Here is a 13,686-nt window from a genome sequence, read left to right as displayed (position 1 = left end):
GATCAGATTCATATGTATCACTCTATAAAACATATATTTCTGTATTTATCTTTAATTATGGAGATGGACTTAAGTAAAAAAATATATATATATATATATATGTATATTTTCAGAAATGCACACCTAAATCATATAGCAATAGAAAATCAAATATTAATTTTGGGAAGTGAACATTAAGGGAGAGCGACTGGAGGAAGTGGATAGTTTTAGATACTTGGGTGCAAGTGTAGCAGGAAAAGGTGGAGTGAAGGTGGAGGTAGAATGTAGATTGAGAGAAGCGAGTAAATGCCTTGGTGGTTTAAAGAGTGTAATGAGGAATAGACATTTGGGAATGGATGCGAAGAGGAGACTGTATGAAGGAGTGATTGTGCCAACAGCACTGTATGGGGCAGAAACGTGGAACATAAGAGAAGAAGAGAGAAGGAGTTTGAATGTGTTTGAGATGAGGTGTCTGAGAAGTATGGTGGGGGTTACTAGGCTAGATAGAGTGAGAAATGAGGAGGTGAGGAGGAGAACAGGGGTGAAAAAGGATTTGGGAGATAGGGTTGATGAAAGAATATTAGGATGGTTTGGACACATGGAAAGAATGAGTGAAGAAAGACTAGTAAAAGAGGTATGGAAGGCAGATGTGGAGGGAGTGAACATGAGGGGACGTCCTAGGATGAGGTGGATGGATGGGGTGAAGGGGGCTTTGGGGAAGAGGGGAATGTCTGTTGAGGAAGGAAGGGAGAGGACGGAAGACAGAGGTGAGTGGAGAATGGTTGTATATGGATGATGTTGTGACTGCATGAGGAGGAATGGGCGGGGGGGTGGGGTAGTATGTGTGAGTAAATTTTGACGCAGCCCGAAGGGATTTCTCCCCGTCCTCGCCTTATATGCAAAGGGGGACGGAGAGGGGGGGTCGCCGATTAAATGAAGCGGCCTTGCTGTGGATGTACTGTGTCTTGCGACACTGCTTCTGACCCAGGGCGGTGGGCAGGGTGCAGGGATGACCCGTCATCCAGGAGGTGCTCAGATGAGAGGAAGGGTGGGAGGGGTGTGGAGTGTATTTAGGGATGAAATGGGTGGGAGTGTTTTTATGCCTTTCCCTTTTTGGCTACCTCCCTTGGAAGGGGGAAAAAGCCTTGGTATATGTATGTATGTATATGTATGTATGTAAATTATAATACATCAATGTTTTCTTGGCAGAATTTTTTTTTTTTTTTAAGCAAATACATTACTGAATGGAGCTGTCCAGTCCTGTCATTGTCAATTTGATGATAGCGACAAGTACTGAGGCCTGGAATATACCCTCAGTACCTCGCACACTACATACTCTCTAAAGTGCTACAGAGCTGAGCTTCATGTAGACAGAAAGGCACTGTGGGAGGTTTTGCAGATATATGGGATACGAGGAAAGCTTCTAGGAGTTGTCAAGAGTTTTTATGAGAGTAGTAGAGCTTGTGTCAGGGTTAGAAATGGAGAGAGTGAGTGGTTCGAGGTAAAGGTGGGACTTCGTCAAGGATGCATTATGTCGCCCTGGCTGTTCAATTTATACATGGATGGGGTAGTGCGAGAGGTGAATGCAAGGGTAGTGGGTCAGGGATTGGAGATGGTTAAAGAAAATGGAGAAAAGTGGGAGGTGAGCCAGCTATTGTTTGCGGACGACACTGCGCTTGTGGCAAGATCGGAGGAGGGATTGAGGAAGTTGGTGACAGAGTTTGGGAGAGTGTGTGATAGAAGAAAGCTGAAGATAAATGTGGGTAAAAGTAAGGTGATGAGATGTACAAGGGGTGAAAGTGGCAGTAGTCTGGAAGTGAGCATTAAGGGAGAGCAACTGGAGGAAGTGGATATGATGAGGCTGTACTTGGGTGCAAATGTGGCAGGAAAAGGTGGAGTGAAGGTGGAGGTAGAATGTAGATTGAGAGAAGCGAGTAAATGCCTTGGTGGATTAAAAAGTGTAATGAGGAATAGACATTTGGGAATGGATGCTGAGAGGAGACTGTATGAAGAAGTGATTGTGCCAACAGCACTGTATGGGGCAGAAACATGGAACATAAGAGAGGAAGAGAGGAGTTTGAATGCGTTTGAGATGAGGTGTCTGAGAAGTATGATGGGGGTTACTAGGCTGGATAGAGAAATGAGGAGGTGAGGAGGAGAACAGGGGTGGAAAGGGGGTTGGGAGATAGGGTTGATGAAAGAGTATTAGGATGGTTTGGACACATGGAAAGAATGAGTGAAGAAAGACTAGTAAAAGAGGTATGGAAGGCAGATGTGGAGGGAGTGAACATGAAGGAACGTCCTAGGATGAGGTGGATGGATGGGGTGAAGGGGGCTTTGGGGAAGAGGGGAATGTCTGTTTGTTGAGGAAGGACGGGAGAGGACAGAAGACAGGGGTGAATGGAGAATGGTTGTATATGGATGATGTTGTGATGCATGAGGTGGAATGGGTGGGGGGTGGGGGGGTGAGGTAGTATGTGTGAGCAAATTTTGACGCAGCCCAAAGGGATTTCTCCCCATCTTCTCCTTTATGCATGGGGGGACGGAGAGGGGGGGTCCCCGATTTAATGAAGCGGCCTTGCTGTGGATGTGCTGTGTCTTGCGACACTGCTTCTGACCCAGGGCAGTGGACAAGGTGCAGGGATGACCCATCATCCAGGAGGTGCTAAGATAAGAGGGAGGGTGGAGGGGTGTGGAGTGTATTTAGGGATGGAATGGTTGGGAATGATTTTATGCCTTTTCCTTTTTGGCTACCTCCCTTGTAAGGGGGAAAAAGCCTTGGTATATGTATGTATGTATGTATGTATGAAACTCCAATACACCCCATAGTCTGACTGGATGCCAAAACTGGCTGTCAACACCCCTGATGACCTCTAGCATTACAGGTACTGCATTATTAAATACAGGTTAAGTTTGGTTAGTTTAGGTTAAACCAATTTATCATACTTTAATTTCTTCAACTTCCACATCTTTCAAAACAAAGATGCCGTCTCAAGCACTCATCTCAACTCCGTTCAGTAGTGTATCATGCTTAGCAACTTTTTCTATTATTGAATTCCATCAAGAAAAATATAAATAATATTGATGTATCATCATTTACAAAATTAATATATAATTTTCTATTGCTTTATCATTTAGGTGTGCACTTCCAACAATTTACCACAATTTTATCCATTGCTTTTTTCCTCAAACAATTTGAGGGACAGGGAGGACATTCATAATTTCTAAAATCAAACTGTAAAACTCTACCCACTATAATCTAAACTACAAGTTCCTCACCCACACATTCTGTATTCTCATGAAGGCGAAAGCAAGAACAACACTTCTTGAGTTAGGTTAAGTTACTACTACTTGCAATCTCCCTAATAACCAACCAAAACAGACCATAACCAACCAAACCCAACCAAGGATGGTTTTGGCTCAAATGCACAATGATTTTCAGGTAATTTGATCAAAAAGAAGTTATGTTTTTAGCCTCTGCAAAATTACCGACCACAGCTACGAATTTACTGTCCAGGCTGCCATCTTTGTTCATGGTGGTTTGCATAAAATATGAAATACACTACCAGTTGTTTCCAGACTGGCAAGTGCAGACCATTACTGAGAGTGGTTGATAGAGTTGGCCCAAAAACATAATACTTTTAGAATTTCTTGTGGGGTCAAACATGTTGAGCTTAGGATTAACAACTTACTGATGGGTTCTGATGCGGTAGTAGCACTGACCAAGGCCATCAAACATTCGTTCTTGAATGTGACGCTCCTTCTGTGCACCTGCCACTTGGAGGAAAATGCATAGCATCGTCTAAATGCTGAGTCCACAGAACAATCGAAAAAACTCAAGCTGTGAATAAGATTTTTGGAAGAAATGGTCTTCTGGCAATGAATGATTCGTATGAGTTTGATGAGAGGTCTCAGAGGATACGCCTAAAATTCAATAAGGATTTAACGCAGTTCACAAAGTACTTTAGTGACAAACTGGTTCCCGTGTTGCATTCTCATGTGTTTCAACCACAATGAAATCATAATCTCCTGTTCAAATGGACCAATAACGACTGTGAAAGTATGAACCACATTTTGAAGTTGCAAACAAACTGCAAGCCTCAGAAATTCATTGATCTCATTGACAGGATACACAATATTGTTCAATTACAATACAAAGATATGAAACAGGTATTGTACAGTGAAGGCAATTACCAACTGGCACCTGGATATCACACTCACCAACTTGCCAGAACCATATGGATTGGAAAATCAAAAACTGAAAGAGAGGCAAATTTTTATGAAATTCCTCAAATGCAAGCCCAATCAGCACAGCAATGAACAATGTGTCCTCTACTGATAGGAAATACGCTATTCCAAAACCGCCTAAATTGGCCAGAAAATCGGGTCAGACAAAATAACCAAGGAATGCAAAAACAAGGACAATACAATAATTTCCACCCATCACATTCACTAGTTGTCCTGATGTTATAGTACATGTAAATCCAATGTGTATTATGGAGACAGAATTTTATCTGATATTCACGGAAGAGATTCATAATATTTTCTATGTACATTTATGTTCTATATTATGAAGAAGTAATCTATTTTGTGTTTTGTAAAATAATTATGTGTACACATTTATGTTGATAATTCATTAGATAATTTTTATCAAACCCAAATGTCCTAATTTGTGATTAAGATTTCGATATTCACTTCATGGAATAGATTCTGAATATAATATTCTACTGCTATTATATGCTACTTTTATTTGTATTTCCAATGCGGTCTCACTAATTGCCGAACAAACCGAGAAAAGCCAAACAAAACAACAAAACCCAAACCAGGACGGGTTTTGCTCAAATGCACACTTCTATATATGTATGGTTGCATTATTTGAACTATTTTCTTTAAAATGTGTGATTTCCATGTAATATGATCAAAGAGAACTTAAGTTTTTATCCTCTGCAATTTTACCGACCCCAGCTACGACTCGTCCAGCCCGCCGTCTATAATCACTGGTGGTATGGATCAAACTACACTCTTTTAAGTTTCTTACTGTTGTGTTATTAGTGTAATAGACTGCATATAGTTGAATTATTTAAACTCTTTTCTTTAAAATGTGTGATTTTCATGTAATTTGACCAAAGAGAAGTTATGTTTTAGCCTCTGCAGTATGACCGACCACAGCTACAAATACCGTAACAAATTAGCATATGGTTGCATTATTTGAACTATTTTCTTTAAAAGGTGTGATTTTCATGTAATTTGATCAAAGAGAAGTAACGTTTTTATCCTCTGCAAAATTACCGACCCCAGCTACGATTCGTGGTTACAAATTTACCGCTAGCCTGCCATCTATGTTCTGCGAATGCAGATCATCGGTATCCAGACATTTGGGCACAGGATATTTGGGCACACGACATTTGGTCACAGGACATTTAGGCACACGACATTTGGTCACAAAGTACTGGGTGCGACATTTGGGCACAGCATAATTCGTGCTGTATATTACGATCTCAAACCAAGAAAAAATAATAAAAGATGATTCTTTTGAACAGCAGGCATGAAATTTTTAAATTAGGCATGAATAATTTATATTAGTTGGGTGTTACTATGCCACGTGACGAATACAAAAAGATGATGAATTACTTAGTTTCCTGCCATCAACTTTCAGACATACATATGAGAATCACAGAGCATCAGACATGCATTGTTTCTGATTCTCTATGAATAAGAAAGGAAAAAACCTGAAAAATATATAATAATGAAATAAAAATAATCCAAATAACTAAAATGTTGCAAAAATGTTATGTGTAAGTGAGCAAAGAATCAATGATTTTATACGAATATCAATTTATTTTTGGATAGTTTCACATAACCAAGACAAAGAGCAATGAAGGACTTCTATCAGGGTTACAATTATAAAGGGCACACAGAAGGGTTTCACCGAACTTTATGTTTTTGCATAGGTGTGTGTAGGGACTTCATCTAGTAATTGGTTGAATGATCGAAAACAGAGAGTTGTTTTAAATAGAAAAACTTCTAGACGGAAAAATGTTACAAGTGGAGTTCCTCAGGGTTCCTTTCTTGGGCCACTTCTATTCATAGTATATATAAATGATATAGACCATGGACTACTGTTTCCAAATTTGCTGATGATACAAAACTGTGCGGAATGGCAAATGATCACTTAAACCAATTAGAAATTCAAGAAGATTTAGATGAATTACAGCAATGGTCTGAAAAATGGCTAATGAACACAAGTAAATGCAAGGTAATGCACATAGGTTAAAATAACAGTAAGTACGATTACAAGTGATTTGGAAATTCGTTAACAAAAGTGGATAGTGAAAAAGATCTCAGCGTAATTATCAGTAACGATCTCAAATCAACCAAGCAGCGTATTTCAGCCTCTGAGAAAGCAAATAAGATTCTAGGACTGATTGCGCGATCTTTTGACTTCAAAAGTCCATCACTCATTAACAAGCTATATAAATCGTTATTTCGTCCACATTTGGAATATGCTGTTTCCGTATGGTCACCGAATCTCATTAAAGGCATTGACAGACTGGAAAAAGTACAACGGTGAGCCACAAAACTGATTAAAAAAAAATCTGTTTTCCCTAAAAAAGCGTAGACTCAGAGGTGACTTGATACAGGCCTTTAAAATTCTAAAGGGAATTGACAACATCAAATGTGACAGAATTTTCATATTGAATGAGAATCAGACAAGAAACAATGGTCTCAAACTGTCCGGAAATAGATTCAATTTGGAAGTAGGTAGAAACAACTTTGCCAACCGTGTAATTAACGAATGGAATAAACTTCCTGCACAGGTAGTGCAATGTAGTTCAGTTCGAAGCTTTAAGAATCATTTAGATAAACACCTAAGCAAGATGCTGTAATGATTATGATTTATGTTATATTATTTGTTTTTGTTTTGTTATCATTTGTCTGTTTGATTTTCATTTATCATTAGTTATATGTTAATTTATTATCATTTACTCTTTACCTGTTTGTTTATTATTTAACTATACCTATGCATTTATTTATGTATTTTATTTGTTGTTTACATTATTATAGTTTTTATTTATTAATTTTCTTTTTTTCGCATCCGACCTAGATATGGACCAAAAGGTCTCCTATCGGCATGCTCCGCCTTTGTAATCCTTTGTAATCTTACCAGAAGGGCTTCACCCGAATTTCTGCTTGACTGTAGGTACTTCACTTTTTGGGTTAGGCTGATTCAACATGGAAGTTTGGCATGAAGGGCTTCCCTAGTAGACATATATTTGTATATAAGGCCTTTTCTACAGCAAAGTTCAAATCAGTCTAACATGGAGTTCATACAGAGTAGCCGAGGAGGAAAGAAATTGTGTCCTGATGGATATATGTATACTACGCACGTTACTTGCAAAGAACGGATCACTTGGAGGTGTGTGAAGCAGGTAACCAACTGCAAGGGCGCTATCTCAACATCCCTTCAATTTGAAGATGTCAGGATAGAGCAGAGACACAACCATGACAGCAACCCCATGGAGGTAATTTAATTCTAGTGGTACTGTAATAAACCACCATCCTCTGAAATAAATCTACTTTCAAGACTGTGAAAAGGAAAGAAAGATATGAACTTCCAAAATAAGATATATTATACTCCATATTATGTGAGAAAGAAAAAATATTAATAACTAAAATAAAATGTATTACTCCATACATTACGTTTAAGTTCCAAAGTAAACTTTTTGGTATCCTCTACAATAAATTAAACCAGTTTATTAAACAACCTCCTAGAGACTCTGACATACATAAATAAAAAATACATTTGTGACTTTTCTATTGTGTCTAACTATAATCAAAAGCATCATCAGATTTAGAAAGGTTTGGTGCACTACTCCGTTCATACATATTTTCACTAAAGAAGAGCTGAAACATCCTTTGGCTAGGCACAAAATCTTTACAACATATCCCACATGATATAACCAAGATAAATTTATATCATTCATATACATCATCATTTAATTCTTGATACAAGTAAAAGAGTGATCTCTAATCACGACCGGGCATTTAAAAACGCCCCCCAAAAATGCCACCTAACAAATTTTCCTGCCAAACACAGTAAAAACATTCCAAAAAAACAAAATTTGGCATTAAAAACGCCAATCTGGCAACCTGACGCTCAGTGATGATCTGCATTCGCAGAACATAGATGGCAGGCTAGCGGTAAATTTGTAACCACGAATCGTAGCTAGGGTCGGTAATTTTGCAGAGGATAAAAACGTTACTTCTCTTTGATCAAATTACATGAAAATCACACCTTTTAAAGGTCAGATATCAACAGATATACCATTCACTAAAAATCATCGAAAAAGTACTTTTTAAAAGCATACAAATAAAGTTTTTACCTATTACAGAAGAATTTATTCAGAAAATTCACTTTTAATTGCGCCTCGCATACCACTTTTCCGAAGTCTAGATATTCAGAATAACAATATTGTTTGTTTGGCAACTGTGACGTCACGAACGCGGAATTCCCCGAACCTTTCCCGAAGCGCACGGACGGAATGTTTCGAATAGCAGACGACGCAATGAAATGAAGACAAAACTGTTTTTTGCCAAATTTGATAAGATGTAGATGGTGGAATTATATAGAATACTGTCAGTATGTTTTTTTATGTACATTAAACTGTAAATACAAAAAGTTATGGAAGTCTTGATATCTGACCTAAAGGTCAGATATCAAGACTTCCATAACTTTTTGTATTTACAGTTTAATGTACATAAAAAAAACATACTGACAGTATTCTATATAATTCCACCATCTACATCTTATCAAATTTGGCAAAAAACAGTTTTGTCTTCATTTCATTGCGTCGTCTGCTATTCGAAACATTCCGTCCGTGCGCTTCGGGAAAGGTTCGGGAATTCCGCGTTCGTGACGTCACAGTTGCCAAACAAACAATATTGTTATTCTGAATATCTAGACTTCGGAAAAGTGGTATGCGAGGCGCAATTAAAAGTGAATTTTCTGAATAAATTCTTCTGTAATAGGTAAAAACTTTATTTGTATGCTTTTAAAAAGTACTTTTTCGAGCAATACGATGATTTTTAGCGAATGGTATATCTGTTGATATCTGACCTTTAAAGAAAATAGTTCAAATAATGCAACCATATGCTAATTTGTTACAGTATTTGTAGTTGTGGTCGGTCATACTGCAGAGGCTAAAACATAACTTCTCTTTGGTCAAATTACATGAAAATCACACATTTTAAAGAAAAGAGTTTAAATAATTCAACTATATGTAGTCTATTACACTAATAACACAACAGTAAGAAACTTAAAAGAGTGTAGTTTGATCCATACCACCAGTAATCATAGACGGCGGGCTGGACGAGTCGTAGCTGGGGTCGGTAAAATTGCAGAGGATAAAAACGTAAGTTCTCTTTGATCATATTACATGGAAATCACACATCTTAAAGAAAATAGTTCAAATAATGCAACCATACATATATAGAAGTGTGCATTTGAGCAAAACCCGTCCTGGTTTGGGTTTTGTTGTTTTGTTCGGCTTTTCTCGGTATGTTTGGTTTGTTCGGCAAATAGTGAGACCCTTTCCAATGTATGTATGTACAGTATTACAAGATATTTTTGAGATTCTTGAAATAACATAAATGTATTTTTAGTTTTGTAATTTTGGCATTATGATATCTATGTTGATAATTTAAGCATATATATTGTAAGTACTATTAATCTACATCTTTAGATATTTTTGATGGGATCTGTGCTAATTCTGTGAACCTAACTAGTGATAGTATAATACAATGTATACAATGTGATATTTCATAGCCTATAAATTTAGTATAGCCTATTTTAAATAAAAAAAAAATAATGAAAATTTTGTATTTAATTGTATCTGATATGTATGTCATCTTGGTATTATAAAGAAATACACAACAACAGTTTTTAAAATAGCATAATTTTTACTTTAGCTAATTCAAGTTAGTATGCAAATATGCCCCACTAGGTAGGTCAAACACCACCAGAGGCGCCACCGTCAATGATGAGCACAATAGCGCGTCATTTTATGCGCACGCCATTCAAACGGCCAAATTTACATACCGCGGGAAATTTAATTAATAAAAATGTTGTGTGAGTGTATTTACTACGATCGTAGTAAATTTCAAACATTCACATCATCAGTTACATATCGGTCAATAAAAACATAAGATAAACATGGCGGCCTGCATTCAGCAGTAGATCGAATATTGGTGTATGTTTCAACGTAAAAAATGAGCTAACAAATTTATGGTGCGGGCAACTGACCATAATTAACCAAAACTACTAGTATCGCAGATTATTCTAATACCAAAATAAAGGTAGCGTGTTACAGTAGAGCTGAGAAATCGGTGGTTTTAATTAGTTTTTTTTCTATTGGGTCGGATTATCGGATAACAACATCAACATCCATCCCGCCATCTTATCTATCACTGGTGGTATGGACCAAACTTCACTCTACTAAGTTTCTTACTATTATGTTATTAGTGCCTCTGGCAGGAAAGGGTGGAGTGAAGGTGGAGGTAGAATGTAGATTGAGAGAAGCGAGTAAATGCCTTGGTGGTTTAAAAAGTGTAATGAGGAATAGGAATCTGGGAATGGATGCTAAGAGGAGACTGTATGAAGGAGTGATTGTGCCAACAGCACTGTATGGAGCAGAAACATGGAACATGAGAGAGGAAGAGAGAAGGAACTTGAATGTGTTTGAGATGAAGTGTCTGAGAAGTATGATGGGGGTTACTAGGCTGGATAGAGTGAGAAATGAGGAAGTGAGGAGGAGAACGGGTGGAAAGGGAGCTGGGAGATAGGGTGGATGAAAGATTATTGGGATGGTTTGGACACATAGAAAGAATGAGTGAAGAAAGACTAGTAAAGGAGGTATGGAAGGCAGATGTGGAGGGAGTGAACATGAGGGGACGTCCTAGGATGAGATGGATGGATGGGGTGAAGGGGGCTTTGGGGAAGAGGGGAATGTCGGTTGAGGAAGGACGGGAGAGGACAGAAGACAGGGGTGAATGGAGAATGGTTGTATATGGAAAATGTTGTGATGCATGAGGTGGATTGGACGGGGTAATGGGGGTGAGGTAGTGTGTGTGAGCAAAATTTTTTGACGCAGCTCGAAGGGATTTTGCCCCATCCCCTCCTTTATATGGGGGGACGGAGAGGGGGGGTCGCCAATTTAATGAAGCGGCCTTGCTGTGGATGTGCTGTGTCCTGCGACACTGCTTCTGACCCAGGGCAGTGGACAGGGTGCAGGGATGACCCGTCATCTAGGAGGTGCTAAGATGGGAGGGAGGGTGGAGGGGTGTGGAGTGTTTTCGGGGATGAAATGGGTGGGAATGTTTTTGTGCCTTGTCCTTTTTGGCTACCCCCCTGGTAAGGGAAAAAAAAGCCTTGGTATATGTATATGTATGTATGTTATTAGTGTAATAGACTTATAGTTGAATTATTAGAAATATTTCCTTTAAAATGTGTGATTTTCATGTAATTTGATAAAAGAGAAGTTACGTTTTCATCCTCCGTAATATTACGGACCACAGCTACGATTCGTCCTGCTCGCTATCTATGATCACTGGTGGTATGGATCAAACTACACTATCAAGTTTGTTACTATTGGGTTATTAGTGTAATAGCTTGCATATAATTGAATTATTCAAACTATTTTCTTTAAAATGTGTGATTTTCATGTAATTTGACGGTATTCGTAGCTGTGGTGGGTAATTTTGCAGAGGATAAAACGTAATTCTGTGATCAAATTACATGGAAATCACACATCTTATAGAAAATAGGTCAAATAATGCAACCATATGCTAATTTTTTATATAAAATTGTGCCTGTCAGTAAAAACCGTCATTGTTTGCGTTTGATCGGCGATTAGTCAGACCGCACGTTTCGGCCCGATTTCCTCGGACAAAATAGGCCCAATTTAATTCCATTCAAAATGCAATATCTCGAGAACTAGGACAACTAGATGGATAATTCAAATTGAATTATACTCATAGCGACTTTTTGCATCCCATGAGAACTACTTCAGCTCAAATATCAGGAATTCCATTTTCATATTGACCTAGCTAGCCCCACATGTTCAAACCCCACAAGAAATTCTAAAAGTATTATGTTTTTGGCCAACTCCATCAACCACGCTCAGTGACAATCTGCACTCTCCGGTCCAGAAACAACTGGTAATATATTCCATATTTTATGCAAACCACCACGAACAAAGATGGTGGCCTGGACGGTAAATTCGTAGATGTGGTCAGTAATTTTGTGGAGGCTAAAAACATAACTTCTCTAAGATAAAATAACATGAAAGCCACACATTTTAAAGAAAATAGTTCAAATAATACAACCATATGCTAACTTTTTACATAAAATTGTGCCTTTGAGCAAAAACCGTCCTTGGTTGGTTGTGGTCTGTCTTGGTCGGTAATTAGAGACCCATTTACCATTACTTGTACTTGACCTTGTACTGCCCAAAAAATTAACATTCCTCTTTTTCATATTTTCAAAAACACTGTTGGCAAGTGGTCCATATATTTACATCCAAAATCTATTAGTTTCAAAATTCTGCACAAGAAATATTACCAATAAATACAAAAAAACACATAAATAAGCCTTGGGCTTGGGCACTAAGTGACTGTCACTATATCAATATCAAATGATTGGTCACACTCCTCCACTGAAAGGAGTCATACTATGTAAGACTCACCTTTGAGATGTTGTATCACTGTTATGATAGATGGTATCCTGGGCAGTTGGGAATCATAGATATTGGGTATAGTACCCAAAACCTTAATTATCATTTCCTTCCTTTCTGTCCATAGTGCAGATTACAAAGTGCATTGTCACAAGTAAATGGTAATCCGGATCACTTATACATGACTTTTAAGTCAAAGTAGCCCTATATAAGAATCAAATATATATAATTACATATCAACATATTGTTCCCGATCACCGAAAATTGTACAACCTGTCATTGAAATGACTCATTCGTTCCAATTTTTGTTTACGTCTACCCTCCACGCATTGTTGCTACTCAAGAAAGAATTAGCTGTATACAAAGCGCTTAAATTTTTATTTTGAATACAATACATTGAAGTGCGAATACACATGCAATGAGTAATTTTGGCGCAGTTCCTATTGCATATGGGTGTAAATGGTGTAAATGTTATTTACATTTAGTTATTCGTGTTACCATTATTGTATGCATTATTTAGCACTTACCCTTGACAATGGCCATTTAAGTCTCCAAGGCTATAGAAATAATGTTTATGTTCATGATTTGGTTGAAGATGTACGCTTGTAACAAATTCTGTCGAAAAAAATATATTTGCATATGTTTGTATACCACAAGGAAGGTAGTGTGGTGACAAGCTACTGGTCAAAACCAGACTGGCCATCACACATTAATTAATAAAGGTTTATTGTATAAAATATGTACAGAGATATATACATTAATATACAATGCGGGCAACAGCCCGCCGGCCGCCAGTGGGGGAGTTGTCGTACCCTAGTGGGTGGAAGGTGAGGGCGTGGGGAGGTCAGCAAGGAGGGGGCGCCGCCCTGAGCACCCCAAGCATCACACATTCTATTCTGTCTAATTAGGGAGTGAAGCTCTCACGGGCTTTTGATGTGAGCCCGTTTGGAGGGTGATTTGACTTATGAGTGTGTGT

At 38.1% G+C, this 13,686-nt stretch overlaps 1 protein-coding gene across 2 annotated transcripts in view; it reads right to left on the bottom strand.

The window, feature by feature from the left end:
• Window positions 1–13,039, bottom strand: part of LOC143027236 (SCY1-like protein 2) — an 84,307-nt gene extending 71,268 nt beyond the window's left edge. For both annotated transcript variants that reach the window (XM_076188466.1, XM_076188469.1), the window contains exon 1: window positions 12,723–13,039. The gene's annotated coding sequence lies outside the window, so the exon portion shown is untranslated. The remainder of the gene's footprint in view (window positions 1–12,722) is intronic.
• Between the last annotated feature and the right edge of the window lie 647 nt (window positions 13,040–13,686).

The sequence above is a fragment of the Oratosquilla oratoria genome, chromosome 7 (assembly GCF_046742065.1).
Source record: "Oratosquilla oratoria isolate Oo_2021 chromosome 7, ASM4674206v1, whole genome shotgun sequence".
Lineage (NCBI taxonomy): Eukaryota > Metazoa > Arthropoda > Malacostraca > Stomatopoda > Squillidae > Oratosquilla > Oratosquilla oratoria.
This window is presented reverse-complemented; position numbering and strand designations above follow the sequence as displayed.